Source organism: Ipomoea nil, unplaced genomic scaffold, assembly GCF_001879475.1.
Source record: "Ipomoea nil cultivar Tokyo-kokei standard unplaced genomic scaffold, Asagao_1.1 scaffold1303, whole genome shotgun sequence".
Taxonomy (NCBI): Eukaryota; Viridiplantae; Streptophyta; class Magnoliopsida; order Solanales; family Convolvulaceae; genus Ipomoea; species Ipomoea nil.
The window spans coordinates 555,842-581,433 of record NW_017617731.1 but is presented as its reverse complement, the minus strand read 5'-3'; the positions used below and the strand labels follow the sequence as shown (position 1 = coordinate 581,433).

General features: G+C 43.6%; 1 long non-coding RNA gene across 1 annotated transcript; it reads left to right on the top strand.

Annotated features, from left to right (window-relative positions):
• The first annotated feature begins 1,193 nt into the window (after positions 1–1,193).
• LOC109185012 lies at positions 1,194–18,142 on the top strand. Its single transcript, XR_002054918.1, has 3 exons — positions 1,194–1,276; positions 12,012–12,020; positions 18,132–18,142. It is a non-coding gene; the product is annotated as an uncharacterized LOC109185012 (long non-coding RNA).
• Positions 18,143–25,592: the final 7,450 nt, after the last annotated feature.

Genomic DNA, 25,592 nt, shown 5'->3' with positions numbered 1-25,592 from the left:
AGAGCTGACATAATTGTTAAACATATACTACGAATATGTTAAAATGTATTAAAAAATACAATATAAAATTTAACATAAACTTTGGTCAAATAATTAGCTTGACTAAATATATGACATTCAAAGTTGAGTATCAAAGATTACAAATCAAGAACCTTGAAAATCATTTTCTTGCATTTTTTTAAAAACTAATTTAGGTTAATTTTTTTTTCTTTTTTATTTCGTTTAATTAATATTCTTTTGATTATTTAGAACAAGACTCAATATTTCAATTATGCTTTTGCATTATTTGAATGAATTAGGTTATTATGGTATTAATATTTTTTTATATGTATTTCTATAATGGTACAATTGTACATTACTTTACAAATATTGTAATATTTTTTTTTTATCGTACAAAATTATTTTTACATCATTGTCAGACCTGAGTGACTAAACTACAAAGTTGTTGATAAAAAAATACAACTACATTTGGACTCTAAAACGGTAGGAGCATTTTCCAATGAATTGACAATGTTAACATCCCACTGACTACAATTGAACAAGTTTATACATCATTCTCAGAATTTTATCAATGCATGAAACTTCTAAAGAAATTTGTAAGTTAGTTTTTACTATATCATTATAACAATATCTATTGTAACCATATATTTCGAATTATTTATTATCATTCTCTATTGACAGCAATTGTAGCAATTGTCATTGACAAACTCCCAAAATAATTTGTCTCGACAACGAATGTAATAAAAATCAATGACTTCATTGTTGTGGATGAAAAGTAAGTACCCCACTTTATTACTCTTATTAAATTAATTAAATAAATTAGTAACTACAACAACAAATAATACATATGCATTTAATTAATTTAGAATTAGATCTCTATAATGCCTTTATTAAAAAAAATTATTCACTATAAAAATAAATTGAAAAGAGATATAATTTTATTAGTTATATTATCTTTATATTCTACAATTGAAAGATTTCTTACCTTCAAATTCATTAATTAATTATATTGATCACTACATTGTCCATTGTATTCTTTTTACACTATCTTGTGTATTAAATATCAAAATTATAATACAAAATATGTTATATATTTATTTACCAAGTATTTTATAAAAATATAATAAGTATTAATATTTTGTTCAATACTTTTACATGATAATCTACGACACACATCTCACAACACATGAAAGATGTAGGGGAATAAACTACCACTATTGCCAAATATCAACAAGCGCTTGCAAGATAAGAAGTTCATAGTAGAACTAAGATCCCAGTCAAAGGAGTTTCCCCACGGACCTGAACAATGCTAATGTGGTATTGATACCTGAAGGTTTTATTGGGACCAGGTCCACCATAAACCGGGTATAGAAACATAGGACGGGGGTAGGGCGCTAGGCCCAGAACATCGCGTACAAAAGCCCGAGGTACAGGCCCAAATACAAAGAACAGAGCCCACATGATGGGCTATAACTAACTATGCTACTGGTAGGAATCAAACCCAGGTGACTGAATTGAGAGTATGAGATCAAAACCACTAGACCTTAGTGCCTGTCGTGTCTAAGTTGCCCTTAGCCAAAGATCCAGCGCCCCTATTTATAGCAAGTCCCCCTCCTCCTTTGGGGTCCACGTGTCCCATGTTGTTACTCCCCCACTCCGCTTGTTTGTCGCCATGCATGTCACGTCGCCGCTATCCGCACAACTCCTGCTTCCACACCGCGCACGCTGACTAACATCCTCCACCATGCACGCCGCACCTACCTCCCCCCCCCCCCCCACACGCTGTACCTACCCCCCCTAACGCTGTACCTACCTCCCCCCTCACACCGTACCTACCTCCCCCCCTCACGACGTACATACCTCCCGCACCTACCTCACCCCCTCACGACATACATACCTCCCGCACCTACCTCCCCCCCCCCTCACTTTCACACCATACCTACCTCCCCCCTTCCGGTCCATGCTCTTTACCCCGGCCCACCATGCGTGCTTTTCTTCCTAGCCCAGCAAGACTTGGGCCAACCTCCTTCTTTCACCACACCCACTTGGGCCAATACTTTCCTAATAAAATGGACGACCTAGGGTCCCATATCCCTATCAGAAGTCCCCCACTTCTTTAAGGAATCTTGATGCCTAAAGGAAGTAGAATTTGGTACCACCACCTCCTTTCTTTCCCAAACTCAAATTCTAGTTCCAACTTTTCCAGATATTTGTCGGTTCCTGCCACCATTGTGCGCTACTGCCACATGCCACACGCCGACGCGCCACGTCATTACTCCGTGCCTCTGCCGCACACCGCACGTCGCATGACCTGCTTCATCACCTAGTGTCGAGAGGCCAAGGTGACTCCTCTATTGTCGCTTCTTGGATGCTTCGTATATCGGACATCTCCTTTATTGCATTTATTTAATCTGTATTTGTTGATTTCTCCATACTGCACCTGCATTTGAATATAACTAATGGTTGTAGGGTGGGATAGTGCAGGTTGCGATAACCCACACGCCTCATCCGCCCCAAAACCATGCGGCTTGCAGGGGGCAAGTCCGCGGATGTGGGTTGCGATAACCCACACGCCCCATCCGCCAACACCATGCGGCCCCGGGGGCAAGTCCGCGCATGTGGGTTGCAATAACCCACACGCCCCATCCGCCAACACCATGCGGCTTGCCGGGGGCAAGCCCGCGCATGTGGGTTGTGATAACCCACACGCCCCATCCACCAACACCATGCGGCTTGCCGGGGGCAAGTCCGCGCATGTGGGTTGCGATAAGCCACACGCCCCATCCGCCAACACCATGCGGCTTGCCGGGGGCAAGTCCGCACATGTGGGTTGCGATAACCCACATGCCCCATCCGCCAACACCATGCGGCTTGCCGGGGGCAAGTCCGCACATGTGGGTTGCGATAACCCACATGCCCCATCCGCCAACACTATGCGGCTTGTCAGGGGCAAGTCCGCGCATGTGGGTTGCGATAACCCACACGCCCCATCCGCCATGGCCGTAGGGCCATCATGCATTGCACATAGGAGCACATAAGTGAGGTGGCCGTAGGCCATGCATGCGTACAACATAGGAGCACATACTTGAGGTGACCATAGGCCACTCATGCATAGCACATAGGAGCACATATTTGGGAAAACAGTACTGATATTATTATTTGCATGATGTAACATAAAGTGGTAAAGCTATGCAAGCTACCTTATTCTTCTATCTAAGCTTCCGGACGGGCAGTTAGCCCCTTTCCTAGGTTTTAGGCGGCCCTTCGAGCCATGGCCTCTTGCCACTCTCACCCTCCTCTAGATACTTTAGGCGATTAGCTTCCTCCGCCTTGGCATACCGATCTGCTTTCATCATCAATGCCGAGTACGACCTCGGGGTTTTGCGCTGCAGGCTCTTGTATAAGTCTCCGGGGCAGAGCGCCGCAACGAACATGGCTATCGCCGATCCGCCATCTATATCTTCGACCTCGGTCTCTTCTTTCCTCCACCGCGAGATGAATTCAGTAAGAGTTTCATCTCTTTCCTTCTTGACGCTGGCAAGGTGCGTGAAGTGCTTCCTGCGCCTTTTTCCCCTCATGAAATGGGTGATAAACTTAGTGGCAAGGTCCTGGAATGAATTTAACGAGCTGCCCTTCAAGCTTGTGAACCATCGCAGCGCCCCTCCCGACAGCGTGGAGAAAAATGCGTGACACATCAGGGCGTCCGACGACCCCATGAGCATCATGGCCGCTTGGTATGTCAAGATGTGCTCTTGGGGATCGTCCGTCCCGTCATTTCTCCTAATGTTGGGGGCTTTAAAGTTCGGGGGAGGGGTTCGTTCATGATATTGGGGGTGAAAGGCGGGATGCGGGAAATATTGGGTACCACGGCGTTAGCGCCATACTCCTTCCACCGCACCAACTCATCTATCTTGGCCTTCATCGCGTCCAACCAATCCGCCGATGGCTTGACCCGTGCTGTCACTACCGAGGGGAAATATGCACTCTCCCCTTCGGCTTCTTCCAGACTTCCCTCGCGGGTGTCACCCCTCTGCGACCCTTGACCACGTGGCATCACGAGTGCCCTCCTCCCGTTTCCTAGGAGTTCAGACCTTGGGCCTAGCGGGGACTACCCAGCGTGGATAACGTTGGCTCGTTCGTCCTCCTGTCTCCCTCCTCCGGCATGAAGCGGGGTGGGTGACTCCGTCACACCGCGGCCGATGTTTCGTCCACCCCCACTGCGTGGTTGAACGGGTAAATGCTCTCCTTGTGAGCCAGCCATTTCGGCGTACCTCAGACTATTGCTTGGGCAGTAGAGACTACAAACACGGCCTAATCGTAGCGATCCCTACAGACGGTGCCAATGAAGGTTTTATTGGAACCGGGTCAACCATAAACCGGGTATAGGAACATAGGACGGGGGTAGGGCGCAAGGCCCAGAACAATGCGTACAAAAGCCCAAGGTACAGGCCCAAAATGGCGGCCCAAATACAAAGAACATGGCCCACAAGATGGGCTATAGCTAACTATACTACTGGAAGGAATCGAACCCAGGTGACTGAATTGAGAGTATGAGATCAAGACCACTAGACTTTAGTGCCTGTCGTGTTTAAGTTGCCCTTGGCTAAAGATCTAGGGCCCCTATTTATAGCAAGCCCCCCTCCTCCTCTAGCGTCCACGTGTCCCATGTTGTTACTCACCCACTCCGCTTGTTTGTTGCCATGCACGTCACGTCGCCGCTATCCCCACGACTCCCGCTTCCACACTGCGCACGCTGACTAAGATCCTCCACCATGCACGCCGCACCTACCTCCCCCCCTCACGTCGTACCTACCTCCCCCGCGGACGCCGTGCCAACCTACCCCCTCACGCCGCACCTACCACCCCCCTCACGCCGCAACTACCTCCCCCCTCACGCCGTACCTACCTCCCGCACCTACCTCCCCCCTCACGCCGTACCTACCTACCGCACCTACCTCCCCCCACCCCCTTCACACCATACCTACCTCCCACCTTCTGGTTCATGTTCTTCACCCCAGTCCACCACGCGTGTTTGTCTTCCTAGCCTAACAAGACTTTTGCCAACCTCCTTCTTTCACCACCCCCACTTGGGCCAATACTTTCCCAATAAAATGGACCCCCTATGGTCCCATATCCCCATCACAAGTCCCCCACTTCTTTTAGGTATCTTGATGCCTAAAGGAAGTAGAATTCGGTACCACCATCTCCTCTTTTTCCCAAACTCAAATTCCAGTTCCAACTTTTCAAGGTATTTGTCGGTTCCTGCCACCATCGTGCGCTACTGCCACATGCCACACGCCGCCTCGCCACATCATTACCGCGTGCCTCTATTGTACACCGCACGTCGCAGGACCTGCTTCATCACTTAGTATCGAGAGGCCAAGGTGCCTCCTCTATTGTCGCTTCTTGGATGCTTCGTGTACCGGACATCTCCTTTGTTGCATTTATTTAGTCTGCGTTTGTTAATTTCTCCATACTGCACCTGCATTTGAATATAACTAATGGTTGAAGGATGGGGTAGTGCAGGTTGCAGTAACCCACACGCCCCATCCGCCCAAAAACCATGCGGCTTGCTAGGGGCAAATCCGCGCATGTGGGTTGCGATAACCCACACGCCCCATCCGCCAACACCATGCGGCTTGCCGAGGGCAAGTCCGCGCATGTGGGAAGCGATAACCCACACGCCCCATTCGCCAACACCATGCGACTTGCCAGGGCCAAGTTCGCGCATGTGGGTTGCGATAACCCACACGCCCCATCTGCCAACACTATGCGACTTGCCAGGGCAAGTCCGCGAATGTGGGTTGCGATAACCAACATGCCCCGTCCGCAATGGCCGTAGGGCCAGCATGCATAGCAAATAGGAGCACATAAGTGAGGTGGACGTTGGTCATGCATGCGTAGCACATATGAGCACATAGTTCAGGTGACCATAGGCCACGCATGTATAACACATAGGAGCACATGTTTGTGAAAAGAGTATTGATATTATTATTCGCATGATTTAACGTAAAGTGGTGAAGTTATGCAAGCTACCTTATTCTTCCATCTATGGTTCCGGATGGGCGGTTGGCCCCTTTCCTAGGTTTTTGGCAGCCCTTCGAGTCGTGGCCTCTTACCACCCTCACCCTCCTCTCGATACTTTAGGCGATTAGCTTCCTCCACCTCGGCATACCGATCTGCTTTCATCATCAATGCCGAGTACGACCTCGGGGTTTTGCGCCGCAGGCTCTTGTATAAGTCTCCGACGCTGAGCACCGCAACGAACTTGGCCGTCGCCGATCCGCCATCCATATCTTCGACCTCGGCCCCTTCTTTCCTCCACCGCAAGACGAATTCAGTAAGAGTTTCATCTCTTCCCTTCTTGACGCTGGCAAGGTGCGTGAAGTGCTTCCTGCGCCTTTTTCCCCTCATGAAATGGTTGATAAACCTAGTGGCCAGGTCCTGGAATGAATTGAACGAGCTGCCCTTCAAGCTTGTGAACCATCGCAGCGCCCCTCCCGACAGCGTGGAGAAAAATGCGCGACACGTCAGGGCGTCCGACGACCCCATGAGCATCAAGGCCGCCTGGTATGTCAAGTTGTGCCCTTGGAGATCATCCGTCCCGTCATATCTCCTAATGTTGGGGGCTTTAAAGTTAGGGGGAGGGGTTCGTTCATGACATTGGGGGTGAAAGGCGGGGTGAGGGAAATATTGGGTACCACGGCGTTAGCGCCATACTCTTTCCACTGCACCAACTCATCTATATTGGCCTTCATCGCGTCCAACCAATCCGCCGGGGGCTTAACCCGGACTGTCACTACCGGGGGGCGATATGCACTCTCACCTTTTGCTTCTTCCAGATTTCCATCTGGGGCGTCACCATTCCGCGACCCTTGACCACGTGGCATCACGAGTTCCCTCCTCCCGTTTCCCAGGGGTTCAGACCTTGGGCCAATCGAGGGCTGCCCAGCGTGGATAACGTTGGCTCGTTCGTCCTCCTGTCTTCCTCCTCCGGCACGAAGCGGGGCGGGTGCCTCCGTCACACCGCGGCCGGTGTTTCGTCTAACCCCAATGCGTGGTTGAACGAGTAAATGCTCTCCTTGCGAGCCAGCCTCCGTCACACCGCGGCCGTTGTTTCGTCCACCCCCAATGCGTGGTTGAACGGGTAAATGTTCTCCTTGCGAGCCAGCCATTTCGGCGTACCTCGGAATATTGCTTGGGCGGTAGAGACTACAAACACGGGCTGATCGTAGTGATCCCGATCCCTACAGACGGTGCCAATGATGGTTTTATTGGGACCGGGTCCACCATAAATCGGGTATAGGAACATAGGACGGGGGTAGGGCGCTAGGCCCAGAACAATGCGTACAAAAGCCTGCGGTACATTCCCTGAATGGCGGCCCAAATATAAAAAACAGGGCCCAAAGGATGGGCAATAGCTAACTATGCTACTGGTAGGAATCGAACCCAGGTGACTGAATTTTGAGTATGAGATCAAGACCACTAGACCGTAGTGCCTGTCGTGTCTAAGTTGGCCTTAGCCAAAGATCCAAGGGCCCTATTTATAGCAAGCCCCCCTCGTCCTCTGGCGTCTACGTGTCCCACGTTGTTACTCCCCCACTCCGCTTGTTTGTCGCCATGAACGTCACGTCGTCGCTATCCCTGCGACTCCCGCTTCCACACTGCGCACGCTGACTAACATCCTCCACCATGCACACCGCACTTACCTCCGCCCTTCACGTCGTACCTACCTCCCCCCTCACATCGTACCTACTTCCTGCACCTACGCCGTACCTACCTCCCCACCCTCCACGCCAAACCTACCTCCCCCCTTCCAGTCTATGCTCTTCACCCCGGCTCACCATGCGTGCTTGTCTTCCTAGCCCAATAAGACTTGAGCCAACCTCCTTCTTTTACCACCCCCACTTTTGCCAATACTTTTCCAATAAAATGGACCCCATAGGGTCCCATATCCCCGTAACCTAAAAAGAAGGTCCCGGAGTTAGTTTCGTATCTGAGACCTATTGCTCTTTGTAATGTGGTCTTTAAAATTATGGCTAAAATGATTGCCAACCACATGAAGGGGTTAGTGAAGGAATTGGTTTTAGAGTCGTAGACTGCGTTTATCCCTGATAAGTTGATCACGGACAATATTCTTGTGGCTGTAGAGGTTTGTCGTGTTTTACACAGAAAACGAACTGGGGAGGTGGGTGGGTTGCTCTCAAGTTAGATATGGCAAAGACATATGTGCAACACCCCAGATTTTCAAGACATTTAAAACTTATAATAAAGGTAGAATCTTATTAAATCCCAAGATATAAATACAAGTGTTCGGGGTGCTATGCCACACCTGGGCTAGAGAACCCAAGTGCACAGGCTAACTAACTAATATCCTCAAAGTGTAAATACGTAAACGTGGCACGCAGGCCAAAGGGAAACTATCTACTTCTAAGTTCCAACACACTCCAGTGACTTAATCTTCTGTGCCTGAAAGCCAAATATATCTGTTCAGCGAGAGATGCTAGTAACCCACTCCAACGCGTTGAAATACAATACATATAGAGATATATATAGATATACGAAAACCATTTTGAGCATGAAGATATATCCTACGAACTCTAGCTTTAAAACCGGGAATGACTCGACAGATAAGGCCAGACACAAGTAACAGTTATAACGAGCATATGCAGTTCACAACAGATAAGGCAGATAAGGCAAGCATAACAATAATCACAACCCATCATAAACAATCCCCAACATAAATCTCACAGTCACATTCCCCCAAGACACTCATAATCACAACTCATCCATATCTCAACACATAGCACACTTTGTTGGCGCCACAGGACCAATCGCATGCCCATACATGAAGGTCAGCGCATATAGCTCTGACACGGCCCCGCAGCACCCTGCCCCGTATCGCAACACGGAGGGGTCGATCGCAACCGACCGATGAACCGCAGCTCATAAGAATGTGTAATCTGACTGTAGCCAGGAATTCCCATCTGACTACAGCCAGCCTCCGAACCGCAGCTCGGGAAAATGTCATCTGATTGCAGCCAGGAATTCCCATCTGACTACAACCAGCTTCTGGACCGCAGCCCAGGATACCGTCATCCGACTACAGCCAGGAATTCCCATCTGACTGTAGCTGGCTTCTGAACCCCAGCTCAGGAGTAACCAATCCGATCGCAACCGAATTGGGACAACACGCACACATAACACATAGCAAGCACATGCAACCCACATTACACATTAGGAAGGGGGAGAAAACGTATAATAAAACCTATGCGTGATCCATCACTTACTAAGAATAGTCCTAAGGGTTCATACTCTTTCCACCTAGGTCAACGGGATACCAATTCAACTAGCATGCAATATAATAGACTCATAAACCTACGAACGGTACCCGAAATATCAAACTAGACATAGGCACGACAAACGGGGTCCGTAGGGACACCACGGGGATCGGGGAAACATCAAACGGGGAAGCCGGGGTCCCGAGGGGGGGAAATTTCCAGCGGGTAGCCGGTGGGTGGGGGTCCACCCGCCGGCTGCCCGCCGGACAATACTGTTCCGGGCAGCGGGTCGCCGGCGGGCAGCTGCCCGCCCGCCGGCTGCCCGCTGCCGGAACAGTGTTCTCGGCCATGGGTAGGTGGCGGGTCCCCTACCCCCCACTGACTCTTTCATCAACTTTTCGCCCCGGGAACCGTTGTGGAACCCGAAACCATGCGTAGACACTTTTCAACGTAATTAACGACAACACATAGACAATTAACGGATCAAATACGATAAACGAATGGCACATAACCTATCATGCTTTTCTAATCATAATCAACACCCAAACATGCGATTTTCCCACCCGATAACCCAAGAATAATAACATACGATACAACCTAGGGTTCTAATTATTTTTATATCAACAAGAATGCGATTCATCTTCTAATTGCAAGATTCGGTACGAATAACACATAAACATCAAGGATGCCAATTAATCATCAAGAACATCATAATCATCAAGAACAACACATAATCATCAAGGATCCCGAATTAATCATCAAGAATATCATCATTATCAAGAAACTCCCAATTATCAAGATTATCAAGATTCCTCATGGAATCATCAAATCAACATCAATAATAATCACCATAATCTCGCCATTCACAATAATATGGGGGAAACCCTAAGGGGAAATCATAGCTATGAAAATAGGTTTTGTTGAGACATGGGTTACCTCTTAGCCTTAATTAATTCCTTGGCTATGAAGGATCTTTCTTTAAGCTTTCTTGATTTCTTGATTTCTTCTAAGGGAATTCTTGGAGCTCTCCTGGGGTGGTGGGGCGTGTAGACGTGTGGGGGTTCTAGGTGCCTCTTAAGTCCCCTATTTATATATTTAGGAGTCCTGGTTAGGAACTAATATTATGGGCTTGCTAATTCTATTCCTCTTGGAACTAAGGGTTCGGTTTAGGGATAAGGGTCCATGGCCCATAGTGGACCATATTAATTATTTAAAGGGAATCCTAATCGTAGTCTGAATAGTAGAAGGCCTACTTCCTTTATTCCTAATAGATAACTAGGTCTAGGATTCCTAATCAGAATCTGAATAGTAAAGGGTTTACTTTCTTTATTCCCAATAGGCTTAGGACTCTAATTTAGGCAAGGGTCCACAGTTCATGGTGGACCTTTATTAACTAATTAAAGGAAACCTAACCGAATTAAATCATATTTAATTATTATTAACGGGATTAATTTAATAATTAATCTGGGATTGAAGGCCGTAACACGGGGTGTTACACTCTCCCCCTCTCACGAGAAGCTTCGTCCCCGAAGCTTGGAAATCATTGCAGGGTTAACAAGTCAAGAGAAGAACCGTGGTCCTATAGAGAAGGTATTCCACGGGGAAATTGTATACATGCACGCCTATGTGTGTTGGGTTCTTGGGAGCGATTGGGTTTTACAGGGCTAAGAGAGTGGGTTTCAAACTTGAGGACACGGTGAATTCAGGAATTAGGATCAAGTTTTCGGGGTTGCAACTTAGGTTGTGAGGTTGCCACTTGTATGGAATTGTTAAAACATGGGATTGAGAATGGGGTCTGAAGGGTAGAAAGGGTTTTGAAATAAGGATGGGGCCGATTTTCCGAGGGAGGGAAAGGAATTCGGCTAGGATGGGTTAAGGTTTCTCGATCCCAAGTGAATAATCTGGTTAGATGCTTTGATCACGATGCGCCGACGAGCTGATGATCCTCCTTCCTTGGTGTTGGTGCTTGCTTGACTTTAAGATCCTTGTTAGACCTTGCTTCCCAGGCTAAGGTTTCATCCTTCTCTTCCTTCTTGAGGGAATTTCCCGTGGTGATTCAACACTTACTTCTTTAATGCGCCCAAGGTCTTGACCGAGTTGGGTCAACCAAGCCAATCTCTTAGGGCGCATTTCCCAACTTCTTCCCAAAGTCTCTTGGGAGTCGATGGACTTTGGGTTGAATTTCTCTTCTTATTGAATTTCATCTCCTCTTTAGTGGATGAAATTCTTAGTAAGACTTCGTGTCTTACCCGAGGTTCGGCATTGCTGTGCCCTGTTTGTGTTATTTTTAATGATGAAGGTGTCCTTGCGTGCCCTTTTTCCTTTAAAGCGCAGTCGGTTACCAAATCTCGTTGTGGGATGACTCGGTGACTTTACGAGTCACCTCATCTCCTTGTAGGTCCTTAATGACCCTTGAAGTCTTGGCGCGAATGTGTTCTTCACCCTTTTGCTTAGCACCATGGGCTACGTAGTTCTTGATTCCATACAACTTGTAAGGAGTCCTCTGATTTGCTCGGACGATGTCCCTGGTTTGGAGGAGTCCCGGTCCCTCCTTAGCATTTTGACTTTTAAGGTTTTCGTGGGTTCTTAGTACGAGTTCCCAACTCGCCTCCTTGGTTTGCGCAATCCTTTACGCCAAACATCCCTAGTCAGTTGTATCGTAGGATCCGATTTCAATTACTCGTGCAATGTAATTGATTGTGATTTCCCGATGGTGTCTCGTGCGTCAAGGTCTTTTACGTAGGACACTATGTTTGGGTGGTCCATGGTTCCTTACCCAAGACTCACATTCCTCAATCGAGGCACACAAGTGCGCCACAAATCAATAAAATGAGGGGTTAAGAAATCAGCACATTGTACCAGTGGGCGCGAGGTGGGCAGTCGTCCGCCTGCCAAGCTCCTGCCAAGGACCCGCCAAGGTCCCGTCAAGGACCCGTTGGGGACCCGCGGGAAAGTGACTAGGAAGAGTCAATTCCTTCGGGAAAGACCCCAAAAATACACAGATTCATGTCCTGACAAGTCCCATGCCCTAGTGCACAATAAAAGGGACTTGGATACATAGGATGACTCATCGTACAATGTTCAGTGATCCTTAAGCACGAGTTCTAGAGGTAGATATACATATACATGTGTATCTATGTTTTCTTGGTCTGGGTTAAAGGAGTGTAAGAAGTGCAAGGGCTATGTTTCAAAGCCGAGGGGCGGATAGGGTCGATGTCTCCAAGGTCGTAATACAGGAAGGGAGGTTGCTACCTTGTACGGGTTTGTTTGTAATGAGGGATCAAGAGCGAGGTTTGGAGTGATAGGATGGATTCTTTAACGAAATGGTACTTGATTGGCAAGGGGAGGGAAAGAGGCTAAGGACTCTTGGTTTCGAGTGATTATGCCTGTTTGGGGCTTGGTTGTGGCGTACAGTCGAACTGGTGATCCCTTTTCCTTGGTTTCGTTTGATTCTAAGATTTTCGTTTGATCTTCTCTTCCCGTGTCGAAGCCCCCTTCGTCTCTATGGCTTCCAGGGGAATTCTCGTGATGGTTTCCGTGCACGTTCCCCTCGGAGGTCCAGAAGTCTGGACTCAGTCGGTTAGTGGGTCAAATCCCTAGGTCTTGACTCCTAATCCTCGCCGAGGGTTCTTAAGGGTCAAGGGGGTTTCGGGTTAGTCTTTCTTGTTCTATTGGGTTTCATCCCTTCCTTGGAGGATGAAATTCTTAGTAAGGCTTTAGGTCCTCCTTGAGGTTCGACCTGTTGCACCTATTTGACGATGTTTTCTGTAGCGAGGGCCCCTGACACATTGAACGTATTGGTTTGCCCCCTCTTGTCAACGCATGGCGTTCTTCGGTGGCGTACATGCCGGCTATGGCTTCTCGTAAAGCCTTCACGGTTTTTTTCGTGCAAGGGTGGGATGATACGTATTCGTAACTTCCACCTACTTCGCCGATTCCTATCTAACAACTTATTTTAATATTGAATCAATGAATGTCGGTTCTTCACGCCCCTGGGCAGGGTAAGGGCCTTATGCTGCTCTACGTTTTTAACAGGGTTTCCAAACGGAGTGGGGATATGAACTTAGAGTAAGGGCAATAACAATTTAGGGTCTCCGAGGGTTTGGGTTAAGCGCAACAAAGGGTGAGCAAGGTCATGACGGTTGCGAATTTTCTCTTAAGGTAATTAAGGATTCGGGGTGGGTGTTTTCAACAAATAGGGGTATCAAGATGCTGGGGTTTCAGGGCGGATGATATTTTAAATTGGGGTGGTGGGGTTGCAAGGTTTACCTTGCACCCAAGGATTCGACTAATGGTGTCGTTCCTTTGCTACTTTAATAGGTGTCCTAGTTCTCCTTCCTGTTTGTTGTAGCCGCAACCCGGGTTCGCCGAGATAAGGCAACTTGTCGGAAGGTGCATGTCATTTGTCTGACTCGGGGGTTATCGTGGTTACCCTGGGTTGGTGCGTATTGCAGTCCGTCCCCTTTAGCAGTCCTGACTGTAACGCCTCTTCTTAGTAGTCATCCAAATCTTCCTTTTCTTTGGTCAGGGTCCTTGTCAAGTCTTTTGACGGGAGTTAGGACGAGGCGATTTATCGGGTAAGTGTACGTTACCCAGTTGTGGAAGTAAACTTATCTATTCGCACCCTTACCTGGTGTGGTAAGCGTAGGGGGAGGTTCCTTTAAGTTAGAGAGGGATGAAGTGAGGGGAGGTTATGTGTAGGTTTCACAATCTCACTGCGCGTCCTAAGATTCCTGGATCCTATGTTCCTAAATACCTAGAGTTCAAGCCTAGTGTCCTAAAGTCCGGTCTTAAGAGTCTTATCCTAGGGTCAAACTTAGGCTCTGATACCAACTGCAACACCCCAGATTTTCAAGACATTTAAAACTTATAATAAAGGTAGAATCTTATTAAATCCCAAGATATAAATACAAGTGTTCGGGGTGCTATGCCACACCTGGGCTAGAGAACCCAAGTGCACAGGCTAACTAACTAATATCCTCAAAGTGTAAATACGTAAACGTGGCACGCAGGCCAAAGGGAAATTATCTACTTCTAAGTTCCAACGCACTCCAGTGACTTAATCTTCTGTGCCTGAAAGCCAAATATATCTGTTCAGCGAGAGATGCTGGTAACCCACTCCAACGCGTTGAAATACAATACATATAGAGATATATATAGATATACGAAAACCATTTTGAGCATGAAGATATATCCTACAAACTCTAGCTTTAAAACCGGGAATGACTCGACAGATAAGGCCAGACACAAGTAACAGTTATAACGAGCATATGTAGTTCACAACAGATAAGGCAGATAAGGCAAGCATAACAATAATCACAACCCATCATAAACAATCCCCAACATAAATCTCACAGTCACATTCCCCCAAGACACTCATAATCACAACTCATCCATATCTCAACACATAGCACACTTTGTTGGCGCCACAGGACCAATCGCATGCCCATACATGAAGGTCAGCGCATATAGCTCTGACACGGCCCCGCAGCACCCTGCCCCGTATCGCAACACGGAGGGGTCGATCGCAACCGACCGATGAACCGCAGCTCATAAGAATGTGTAATCTGACTGTAGCCAGGAATTCCCATCTGACTACAGCCAGCCTCCGAACCGCAGCTCGGGAAAATGTCATCTAATTGCAGCCAGGAATTCCCATCTGACTACAACCAGCTTCTGGATCACAGCCCAGGATACCGTCATCCGACTACAGCCAGGAATTCCCATCTGACTGTAGCTGGCTTCTGAACCGCAGCTCAGGAGTAACCAATCCGATCGCAACCGAATTGGGACAACACGCACACATAACACATAGCAAGCACATGCAACCCACATTACACATTAGGAAGGGGGAGAAAACGTATAATAAAACCTATGCGTGATCCATCACTTACTAAGAATAGTCCTAAGGGTTCATACTCCTTCTACCTAGGTCAACGGGATACCAATTCAACTAGCATGCAATATAATAGACTCATAAACCTACGAACGGTACCCGAAATATCAAACTAGACATAGGCACGACAAACGGGGTCCGTAGGGACACCACGGGGATCGGGGAAACATCAAACGGGGAAGCCGGGGTCCCGAGGGGGGGAAATTTCCAGCGGGTATCCGGTGGGTGGGGGTCCACCCGCCGGCTGCCCGCCGGACAATACTGTTCCGGGCAGCGGGTCGCCGGCGGGCAGCTGCCCGCCCGCCGGCTGCCCGCTGCCGGAACAGTGTTCTCGGCCGTGGGTAGGTGGCGGGTCCCCTACCCCCCACTGACTCTTTCATCAACTTTTCGCCCCGGGAACCGTTGTGGAACCCGAAACCATGCGTAGACACTTTTCAACGTAATTAACGACAACACATAGACAATTAACGGATCAAATACGATAAACGAATGGCACATAACCTATCATGCTTTTCTAATCATAATCAACACCCAAACATGCGATTTCCCCACCCGATAACCCAAGAATAATAACATACGATACAACCTAGGGTTCTAATTATTTTTATATCAACAAGAATGCGATTCATCTTCTAATTGCAAGATTCGGTACGAATAACACATAAACATCAAGGATGCCAATTAATCATCAAGAACATCATAATCATCAAGAACAACACATAATCATCAAGGATCCCGAATTAATCATCAAGAATATCATCATTATCAAGAAACTCCCAATTATCAAGATTATCAAGATTCCTCATGGAATCATCAAATCAACATCAATAATAATCACCATAATCTCGCCATTCACAATAATATGGGGGAAACCCTAAGGGGAAATCATAGCTATGAAAATAGGTTTTGTTGAGACATGGGTTACCTCTTAGCCTTAATTAATTCCTTGGCTATGAAGGATCTTTCTTTAAGCTTTCTTGATTTCTTGATTTCTTCTAAGGGAATTCTTGGAGCTCTCCTGGGGTGGTGGGGCGTGTAGACGTGTGGGGGTTCTAGGCGCCTCTTAAGTCCCCTATTTATATATTTAGGAGTCCTGGTTAGGAACTAATATTATGGGCTTGCTAATTCTATTCCTCTTGGAACTAAGGGTTCGGTTTAGGGATAAGGGTCCATGGCCCATAGTGGACCATATTAATTATTTAAAGGGAATCCTAATCGTAGTCTGAATAGTAGAAGGCCTACTTCCTTTATTCCTAATAGATAACTAGGTCTAGGATTCCTAATCAGAATCTGAATAGTAAAGGGTTTACTTTCTTTATTCCCAATAGGCTTAGGACTCTAATTTAGGCAAGGGTCCACGGTTCATGGTGGACCTTTATTAACTAATTAAAGGAAACCTAACCGAATTAAATCATATTTAATTATTATTAACGGGATTAATTTAATAATTAATATGGGATTGAAGGCCGTAACACGGGGTGTTACAATATGATAGAATGGAGTGTGAGTTCATGCGTAAGATGCTAGTGAGGTTTTGTTTTGCTGGAAGGAGGGTTGACTTAATCCTGATATGTGTGACCACAGTTAATTACAATATTATGGTTAATGGGGAGGTGGCTGGAACAGTGGTGCCGTCTAGAGGGCTGAGACAAGGGGATCCACTTTCTCCCTATCTATTTATTATTTGTGTTGAGGAACTCTCGTTGTTGCTACAATATATAGGTGCAAAGCAGGGGTCAATCCACGAGTTTAGGGCAGCTAGAGGGGCACCACCTGTATCCCACCAATTTTTCGCAGATGATAGCATGGTTTTTTTCAAAGCCAAGGTTGAGGAAGCGCATGAAGTGAGAAGTTGCTTGGAAGTGTATGAGGGTTTTTCGGGACAATTGGTGAATTTTTACAAATCATGCGTTTATTTCAGTTAGAATACCCAAGTGGAGGTGAGGGAAGAGGGTGCAGGAGTGTTGAGGGTGCAGGAGTGTTGAGGGTGGAATTAGCGGAGGACTATTGTAAGTATTTGGGTCTGCCCCCCATTTGTGGGACGGAACAAGAAAGCACTTTTTGCGTAGATTGAGGAGAATATAGGTGTTAGGGTGGGTGCTTGGAATAGAAAGTTGTTGTCTTGGGTTGGGAAGGAGGTGCTCCACAAAAGCGTAGCACAACCAATACCTATATATGCAATGAATGTTTTCTTATTGCCTAGGACTTTTTGTGAGGGGTTAGAAAGGAGAATGAATAATTTTTGGTGGAGTGGTGGAGGGAGCGACGTACATTGGTTGGCATGGGATAGACTATTTGTGCCTAAGAAGTTTGGGCGACTTGGGTTTAAACAGCTTCGTGCTTTCAATCTAGCTATGTTGCTAAACATGGGTTGAGGTTTCTGAAAAACCCTGAGTCCTCGGTTTCTAATATTTTTCAAGCACGATATTTTTCAAAGAGTAATCTTTTGGAAGCTACTCTTAGACAACTCGAGTTTTTGCTAGCGGAGTATTTTTGAAGTTAGGACATTATTAGTAGATGGTGTATGGCGGAAGGTGGGGAACGAGCGATCCACTAAGGTTTGGGACATGCTTGACTATATGACAAAGTGAGTGGGATGGTTCAAACACCTAAACCCCCGAGTGAGGTGACATTACACTAGACACTTTGATGACCCCATGAACTAGTGATTGGGATTTAGGATTTCTTTGTGATCTATTCTGTGATGAAAATGTTGAGGCAATATTGGCAACCCCTGCATATATGAATTTTGAGGATGAATGGTTTTGGCATGCTGATTTGAGGGGAACCTACACAGTATGTAGTGGGTACAGACGTTTGGTTGGGGAATTTGGAATGGCTGGTGGAGGCTTTTCGAGATGGTTAAGAGTGTGGAAGCTAGGAGTCCCGCCAAAGTGCCGCAATTTTCTTTATAGGGCTGCGAAAAATATTATCCTGACTACAGCTTGCCTGAGACAACAAGGGATGGATGTACCAATACTTTATCCTATTTGTAACCTTGAAGAAGAAATTGTCCAACACATTTGTTGCACATGCCCTTTAGCAAGAAGTGTATGGCAGAGGATGCAAGTTATACTGCCAAGCACCATTTTGCCGTGGGAAGAGTTGTTGGGGGCAATTTTTTTATTCAATAGAATGGGCATGTAGAGGTTATAGCGGTAACATTACATGAACTTTGGTTGGCAAGAAATAAAGCTGTTTTTTAAAGGGGTAGTGGCGACTCCAGTGTCTGTTCATGCTAAGGTGATGAGAGAGAGGCTGAACTGGGAAGGGACATGTTGGTAGGGTGGAGCGTAGGGGGAGAGAGGTTGAACCGGAGCAAGTGGTGGAGTTTGGAGGTGGATTTACGACCAGCTGTTAATGTGATGTGACGTATGATCATCAGACGACAAGGGGTTTCTTTGGCTTCTGTGTGAGGACACCGACAGAGAGGTTTCTAGCAGAGTCTAAAAGACCATTGGTGGGAGCAGATGATTATTTGGTGGCGGAGGCGTTGGCCTGCTGCGAGACTCTGTCATGGCTTAAGGAGAAGGGCTACGTCGACGTATGCATCCAGACAGAAAATCAAATTCTAGCAAACAGTTTAGGAAATAGGAACAGTTTGGGCAATAAGAAAAGAATATGATCTTAAGTTGGGTATATTTTTTCTGATTGTTACAATTGTTAGAGTCGTTAGGGTCTAGTCGGGTGATTTTCATTAGGCGTGAATCGAACTAGCTCACCCATACTCTTGCTATGGAAGTAGGAAATCAGGTTGATTCTTGAAAGGATGTAATATTATGTGGTGGATGGAAAGTAGGTTCGGAAAGTGATTTCCCAGGGTTGTCGTTCTTTCGGGATGGAAAATTTGGAGGTGTAATGTGTAGCAAGATCAACAAGAAGAACTAGAATCCATGATCCAAGATGACAAGCGAAAAGTGCAAAGTAGCAAGTGTTCAACTGCAAAGAAGAACAAAGGTCAAAGCAAACTAACTAACAATGAAGATGAGATGAGGTATAGATTAGCCTTCCCTTGTAATGGTTCTTATAGTGTCTAAGCTAGGAATTGTACATTGTGCTTATAGGACTTCAAGTGAGGTATGTGTTATTGTCACAGACATTTTACGTCGTTATGGTTTATCATGGTGTAAAAGTGCACCCAAGTGACAATTTTATACCTATGAGTCATTTCAACAAACACTTTGCCTACACCTCATTCCGGACTTTGCCCTCTTGGACCTAAGGCGGGAAATGCAAGTGAGATTTAGGCTTTAGCATGTAGTAATCTCTTATCAAACATGCTAATTCCTATATCATCTAAGGAATTGGGCCCTAACTCCAAAGACACAATCAAATCTCCCACTTTCATCATCAAAAAATCAAGCAATAAGCACAATTACGATTTCAAATCAAGAATTCAAATCCACACTAACACCATACAAGTAAATGCCAATCCAATCCCTTATATATGATTCTTAGCCACTCATGTTCTTAGAGTGAAAGCACATTGAATTGAAGTAATGAAAGAATATGAAGATGAAATTGAGATGGAGAAAGTGTAGAGATTACCAATCTTCAATCCAAATGTAACAATCAATCAACAATTGCTTCCAATCAATCAAGAGATTTTCTCCAATATCAAAGTAAGTTGTCAATTTACAAAGACTTAGGACTGCTTTCTCTCTCTAGATTGGAGAGTGTTTGAGATGTCTAAAAATCTAGAAAATATATCAGTCTAACTAACTTCTCAGCCCCCTAAAAAAGCTAACATTTCGCAGATTATATAACTTTTGCGCTCACCGCCACGATTCATGCACGATCGTGTAGAGCATCGTGGCGCTCCCAGTGACTTGGCCATTATCGTGTAGCAGTCGTGGCAGCTGCAGAAGTTTGGCCACGAACTTGTGCACGATTGTGTACTCTCCCCTATGTTTGGCTGCTGCAACACTCTTCCAAAATGCCCCAAATCAAGCCCATATATATGCTACCACTTTGGACAAAAAACCTTATAAACACTAAAACACACATCATAATTCATTTTTACACGAAACAAGTATTTCCCTTGCAAATTAAATACAATGGGACTCAAATTAAGCACAAAATGACCCTCATAAAGATACATCTTTAGCACTTATCAAAAATTTTCACAATTCAACCTTGTTTGTCCCCAAGCAAGCCATCAACCAAGTTAAGACCATAAGTGCCAAATGATGGCTCCAAGAAACTCATGAAACCAAATGGTCAACAATCAAATCATGCACAAGAGTCAAGTATGTGGTATCAATCATTGTGTCAACTAGATTTCAAATACTCTAGTTCTTAAACTTATTAAAACTATCCATGGGTTGAGAAGATCATTGGTAAGTTATTCAGTGGTTAGGCATTTGTAGAGTTCGGAATCTCAAAATCTAAGAGTCTGCTATAAGATAATATTCGGAGTGGTTCTGAGAGTGTGGACTTGTTGTGAGAAACAACTCGCATATGTGTCGAAGGATGGTAGCTCCAAGCAAATCGTGACACATCAGGTAGCTGTGATGAATATGTTCAAGTTATTATTTGTCCCCTTTAATTTGTTGGTAATAATATTATTCTTTTAATCTCTTTCCATAATCTTCTAGTGATCAATATCATAGTTATAGATAATGTTCATATGGGTGCTAAAGGTGGTGATTGGTTAGTGTATATGGACATTCTTAGTCCAAAGCATCTGATCTAGATACTAATTCACATTATTCCTCATCTGTGATGAGCTAGAGATTGGTGCAGCTTTTGAGAACATATATAATAATGTTGGAGGGCGAACGATATTATCTTCCTCGAGTTGCTACTTATTAGGACTGTATCTATGTATTTGAGTCTACGGTAACCCATTGGGAACAAGCAAAGCGTGTATTGAGGTATGTCAAAGGGACTTTATCTTATGGTTTGCGTATCCGAAAATCTGCATATAGAGAACTACATGCCTTCTCTGACTCGGACTGGGCTGGCTGCCTTGAGGATCGTAAGTCAACTAGTGGGTATGCTGTCTTTCTTGGGTCAAATCTTGTATCTTGGGTGTGCAAAAAGCAAAGAACTATGGCAAGATCCTCCACGGAGGCTGAATACAAGGGATTAGCTGATGTTTGTGCGGAAGTAATTTGGGTTCTCTCCCTATTGCGTGAAATCGGCGTTAATGGGATATTTGTTCCAACACAATGGTGTGATAATCTTGGTGCTACATATCTGTGTGCTACTCCTATTTTTCATGCTCGCACTAAGCATGTTGAGATTGACTATCATTTTGTGAGAGACAGAGTTGCCAAAGGAGAGATTCAAGTCAACTTTATCTCCACCAAAGATCAACTTGCAGATATATTTACAAAAGCTCTAGCAGGTCCTAGGTTTTCTTTTCTTCGAGACAAGTTACAGGTCACGTCTGTACCATGTACTTGAGGGGGAATATTAGGACTCTATCTATGTATTTGAGTCTACTTATGATTCCCAATCCTAGTCCCCCTCTATCTCCTCTTGTATATATACCTAGGTCAATATACTCTTGTAAACTATTATTGTCAATACAATTCATTATAGTTCTCATCTTACTGGACTTCTTTTTCGTTTATTAGGCGTTTAGTCAAGAAAGAAAAAAGGCAAATAAAAATTTCGACGTTAGTTGGTTTTGTTGTAGGTTTGTACCCCTTTTTGTGAGGGTCAAGTATTTATCGGCAAATTATTGTGTGGACCATGGTTCACACGGTGTTATGTGGACCATAATAAAAAATACATTTTTAATATACTAAATGTATATTATTTTTGTACTGAATGTATATTATATAATATAATGTATACTCAGTACAAAAATAATGTACATCCCCTGAATACAATGTACATTACTTTTGTACGAAATGTACATTATTTTATAATATACAAAATATGGTCCACACAACTTGTATGGGCCATAGTCCACACAGTAATCATTGGTATTTATTTGTCTTTGGTCTATGTTTTGCTTATTATATTTGCAATAAATTTCTTCTTTATTTATTTATTTTTTTAAGGTAAAGTGGATTTTTTTTAAAGGAAAACTCAGCAAATTTCATTAAATCAAAGACTAAATACAATGCGGAATAGTAAATAACCAAACTAAAGGATTTGAGAACGGGCAGCTCTAGCCATCGCGTGAGCAGATCTATTCACTGATCGAGAAATAAACTGAAAGGACACCGTATAAAAATGTCCTTTAATGTCACGACAATCTTTAATAATACAACCTGCAAAAGAGTAATCGATCTAAGAGCCATTGAACAAATTGCAGATCTTCTGACAATCATAAAAGACTACCACTCTTCGAAGACCACATTCCTTAGCCCATGAGAGGGCTTCTTTAACAACAATAGCCTCGGCTAAGTTTAAAGTGGATTAATAATTTAGTGATTTAGAGAAATGACAATTTATATCGTGCACCACGGTGCACATATCAATGTGCGCCTAGGCACAAAATGTGCGTGTTTCATGCTGACGTCATACTGACATCACTCCGTCCATCCGAACTGACCAAACCTCATTATGTGTATTCAGTTAAAATTTTATGTGTATTGTGTTATGAGTTTATGTGTATTCAGTTAAGAGTTTATGTGTATTATGTTAACTAAACCCATTATGTATATTTAGTTAAAAGTTTATGTGTATTGTGTTATGAATTTATGTGTATTATGTATTATGTTAGATTATGTGTATTCTGTTATGAGTTTATGTGTATTCGAAACATGAAATTTTTTTTAATAACTTAACAAAACGACGTTGTTTTAGGAGGCGCGGAGCGCACAATACCATGTGCACCTTGGTGCGCGGTATAACGATTGTAGAGAATAGAAAATAGGAATAAGGGTCAAATAGGCCATCCAACTGCACACAATAATGCAATTAGGCTACTGAACCTAAAAAAACAACAATTAGATCCCTAAACTAACAATTTTCTTGCAATTAGTCTAATTTATAAGTTTTCTAGGTTGCTAGCAGGTCACCTTTTAATTTAAAATATTTTTTTTTAAATTTAAAGTATTTTTTAAAATTTTATTATTCAAAGTAATTATTTAAAATTTAAAATTAAAAAAAAAAAAAAATCGTCTCCGGCCATGGATTCGTCTCCATGGCCGGAGACCTCTTCGTCTCTGGCCGGCCGGAGACGAAGAAGTTATCTTCGTCTCCATGGCCGGAGACGAAGAGACTCTTCGTCTCCGGCCATGGAGACGAAGATAACTTCATCGTCTCCGGCCATGGAGACGAAGAGTCTCTTCGTCTCCGGCAGTGGAGACAAAGAGACTCTTCGTCTCCATGGCCGGAGACGAAGAGACTCTTCGTCTCCGGCCGGCCAGAGACGAAGATGTCTCCGGCCATGGAGACGAATCCATGGCCGGAGACGATCTGTTTCCTTTTTTTTTTTTTTTTTTTTTTTTAAGTTTTAAATAATTATTTTAAATAATAAATATTTTAAAAAATATTTTAAATTTAAAAAAATATTTTAAATCTAAGGTGACCTGCTAACAACCTAGAAAACTTACAAATTAGACTAATTGTAAAAAAAATGATTAGTTTAGGGATCTAATTGTTGCTTTTTTAGGTTCAGTGGCCTAATTGAATTATTATGTGCAGTTGGATGGCCTATTTGACCCTTATTCCTAGAAAATAAGATTGTAAGTCTACACCCAATAGTTGGATTACATCTATGATCTTAAGGATTTTACAATCCTGAGAAAACATTCCAAAAGTGAATAAGGACAAACCCCGCGTATTCTTAATTTATACCGAATTTGTTATAATGACCATACTCAAAATTTCAATAAAATAAAAATAAAAATTTACGTTCGCGGTGGATCTTCCTACTAATTAATTAATAATCTAGAGGTGCAGAGTTTGGTGTAAACATAAATCTATTACAAGAAAAGTAAAATATAATTATTCTTCCCAAATCGATCAATTGCAATACATTATTGATGCTTTGGAGCATGCCTCACCCTGTGGGAAAGGGCCATAGAAATAGACACCAAAAGTCTTCTATCTTGAGGAAAAAGTGGTGGGGAATTGCATGTTGGTTATGTAGACAGCAATTTAGCATGATAAGCTTTTGCTGCCCGGGAGAAGTCTGCCATCTTTCTGTCTATTTTCCTTGTCTTTTTTTCTTTTTTCATTCTAATTATATTCTTCTTAATTTCTTAAAATATGAGATTGTCTCATTCAATAATTTCTTTCAAGATTAATTTTCAATATGTATACTATGTTAATACAAGGAAAATCTAAAGTCAAATAACCAAATTAGACATCCTTTGAGTTCATTTAGATTACACAAGCATCCTACTCAAGAAATAATTTATTGGCCCCAAAAAGGTGGCCAAATGGCTGGAGCATGATTCTCATATCAAAAGGTCATTAGTTTGATTCTTCTTGTCACCTTTTCGATCAAGCCGCATTTAGGTGAATCCGGCCTATTAATTTTGTATTCGTATATTGTTGATTTGTTGGGCGAAGGCCGTTAAATGGCTTAAAGGGCCAAGTCCACCACTAAGCATCTCAAAAATGTATGGAGGTATAAGGAAATAAAGTTGCTCATTCGCTACTAGTTATAATTTTTTGTAGTAGTGGTAAGCGCTTGATCCTAACAAGTGGGATAAGAGCCAACAATAACATTTAAGAATGGTTGGCCTTAAAAAGGTCAAATCTAGCACCCAGCGATTCTAAAATGTCTAATTTTTCTAAAATGTCTAATGGTATAAAGAAATAATAGCTATAACTTTTGGCATAATAGTAAGATTTAAATTATGATATATCTATGTATAAATGCGCTTTAGATATTAGGTGTGAAAATTTTATACAAATATAAATCAAAACTTGAAATAACCCGAAAATTTTATTATATAAATGATATACTAAATACTATATATTTTTTGAGGGTACTAAATACGTACTATATATGTTTCATAATAATAGTATATTAATTTTATAAATTAACTTTATTAGTTAAGTGTTACTATTTTGTATTATTTAATTTTTAGTTTGTTGATATAAAAAAAATAGTAATAATACTCAAATAATGAAATAAATATAAAAAAGTTCAATTATTTTTTTTTAAAAAAAATTGAGTATACCTAAACTAACCTGAAATAATAGCACTACAATCAACATATCTGAATTATTATTTAAAAATATCACTTGAAATTTGTTATTATTTGAAATTGATGGTGTATAAAGGGATTGGCCGGCTTGGCGAATATGTCATTTAGGAGAATAGATTTATCTCACAATCTCTATGGATTAGGACAACCATGTTCAACTAACATCTGGAAACACCTAACAAGTCCAATCAATGTTTGAACTTATCACTAGTACCTACCTTTGTCAACATGTATGCTACATTCTCACTTGTATGAATTTTCTGCAACAAAATCTCACCAGAAGCAACC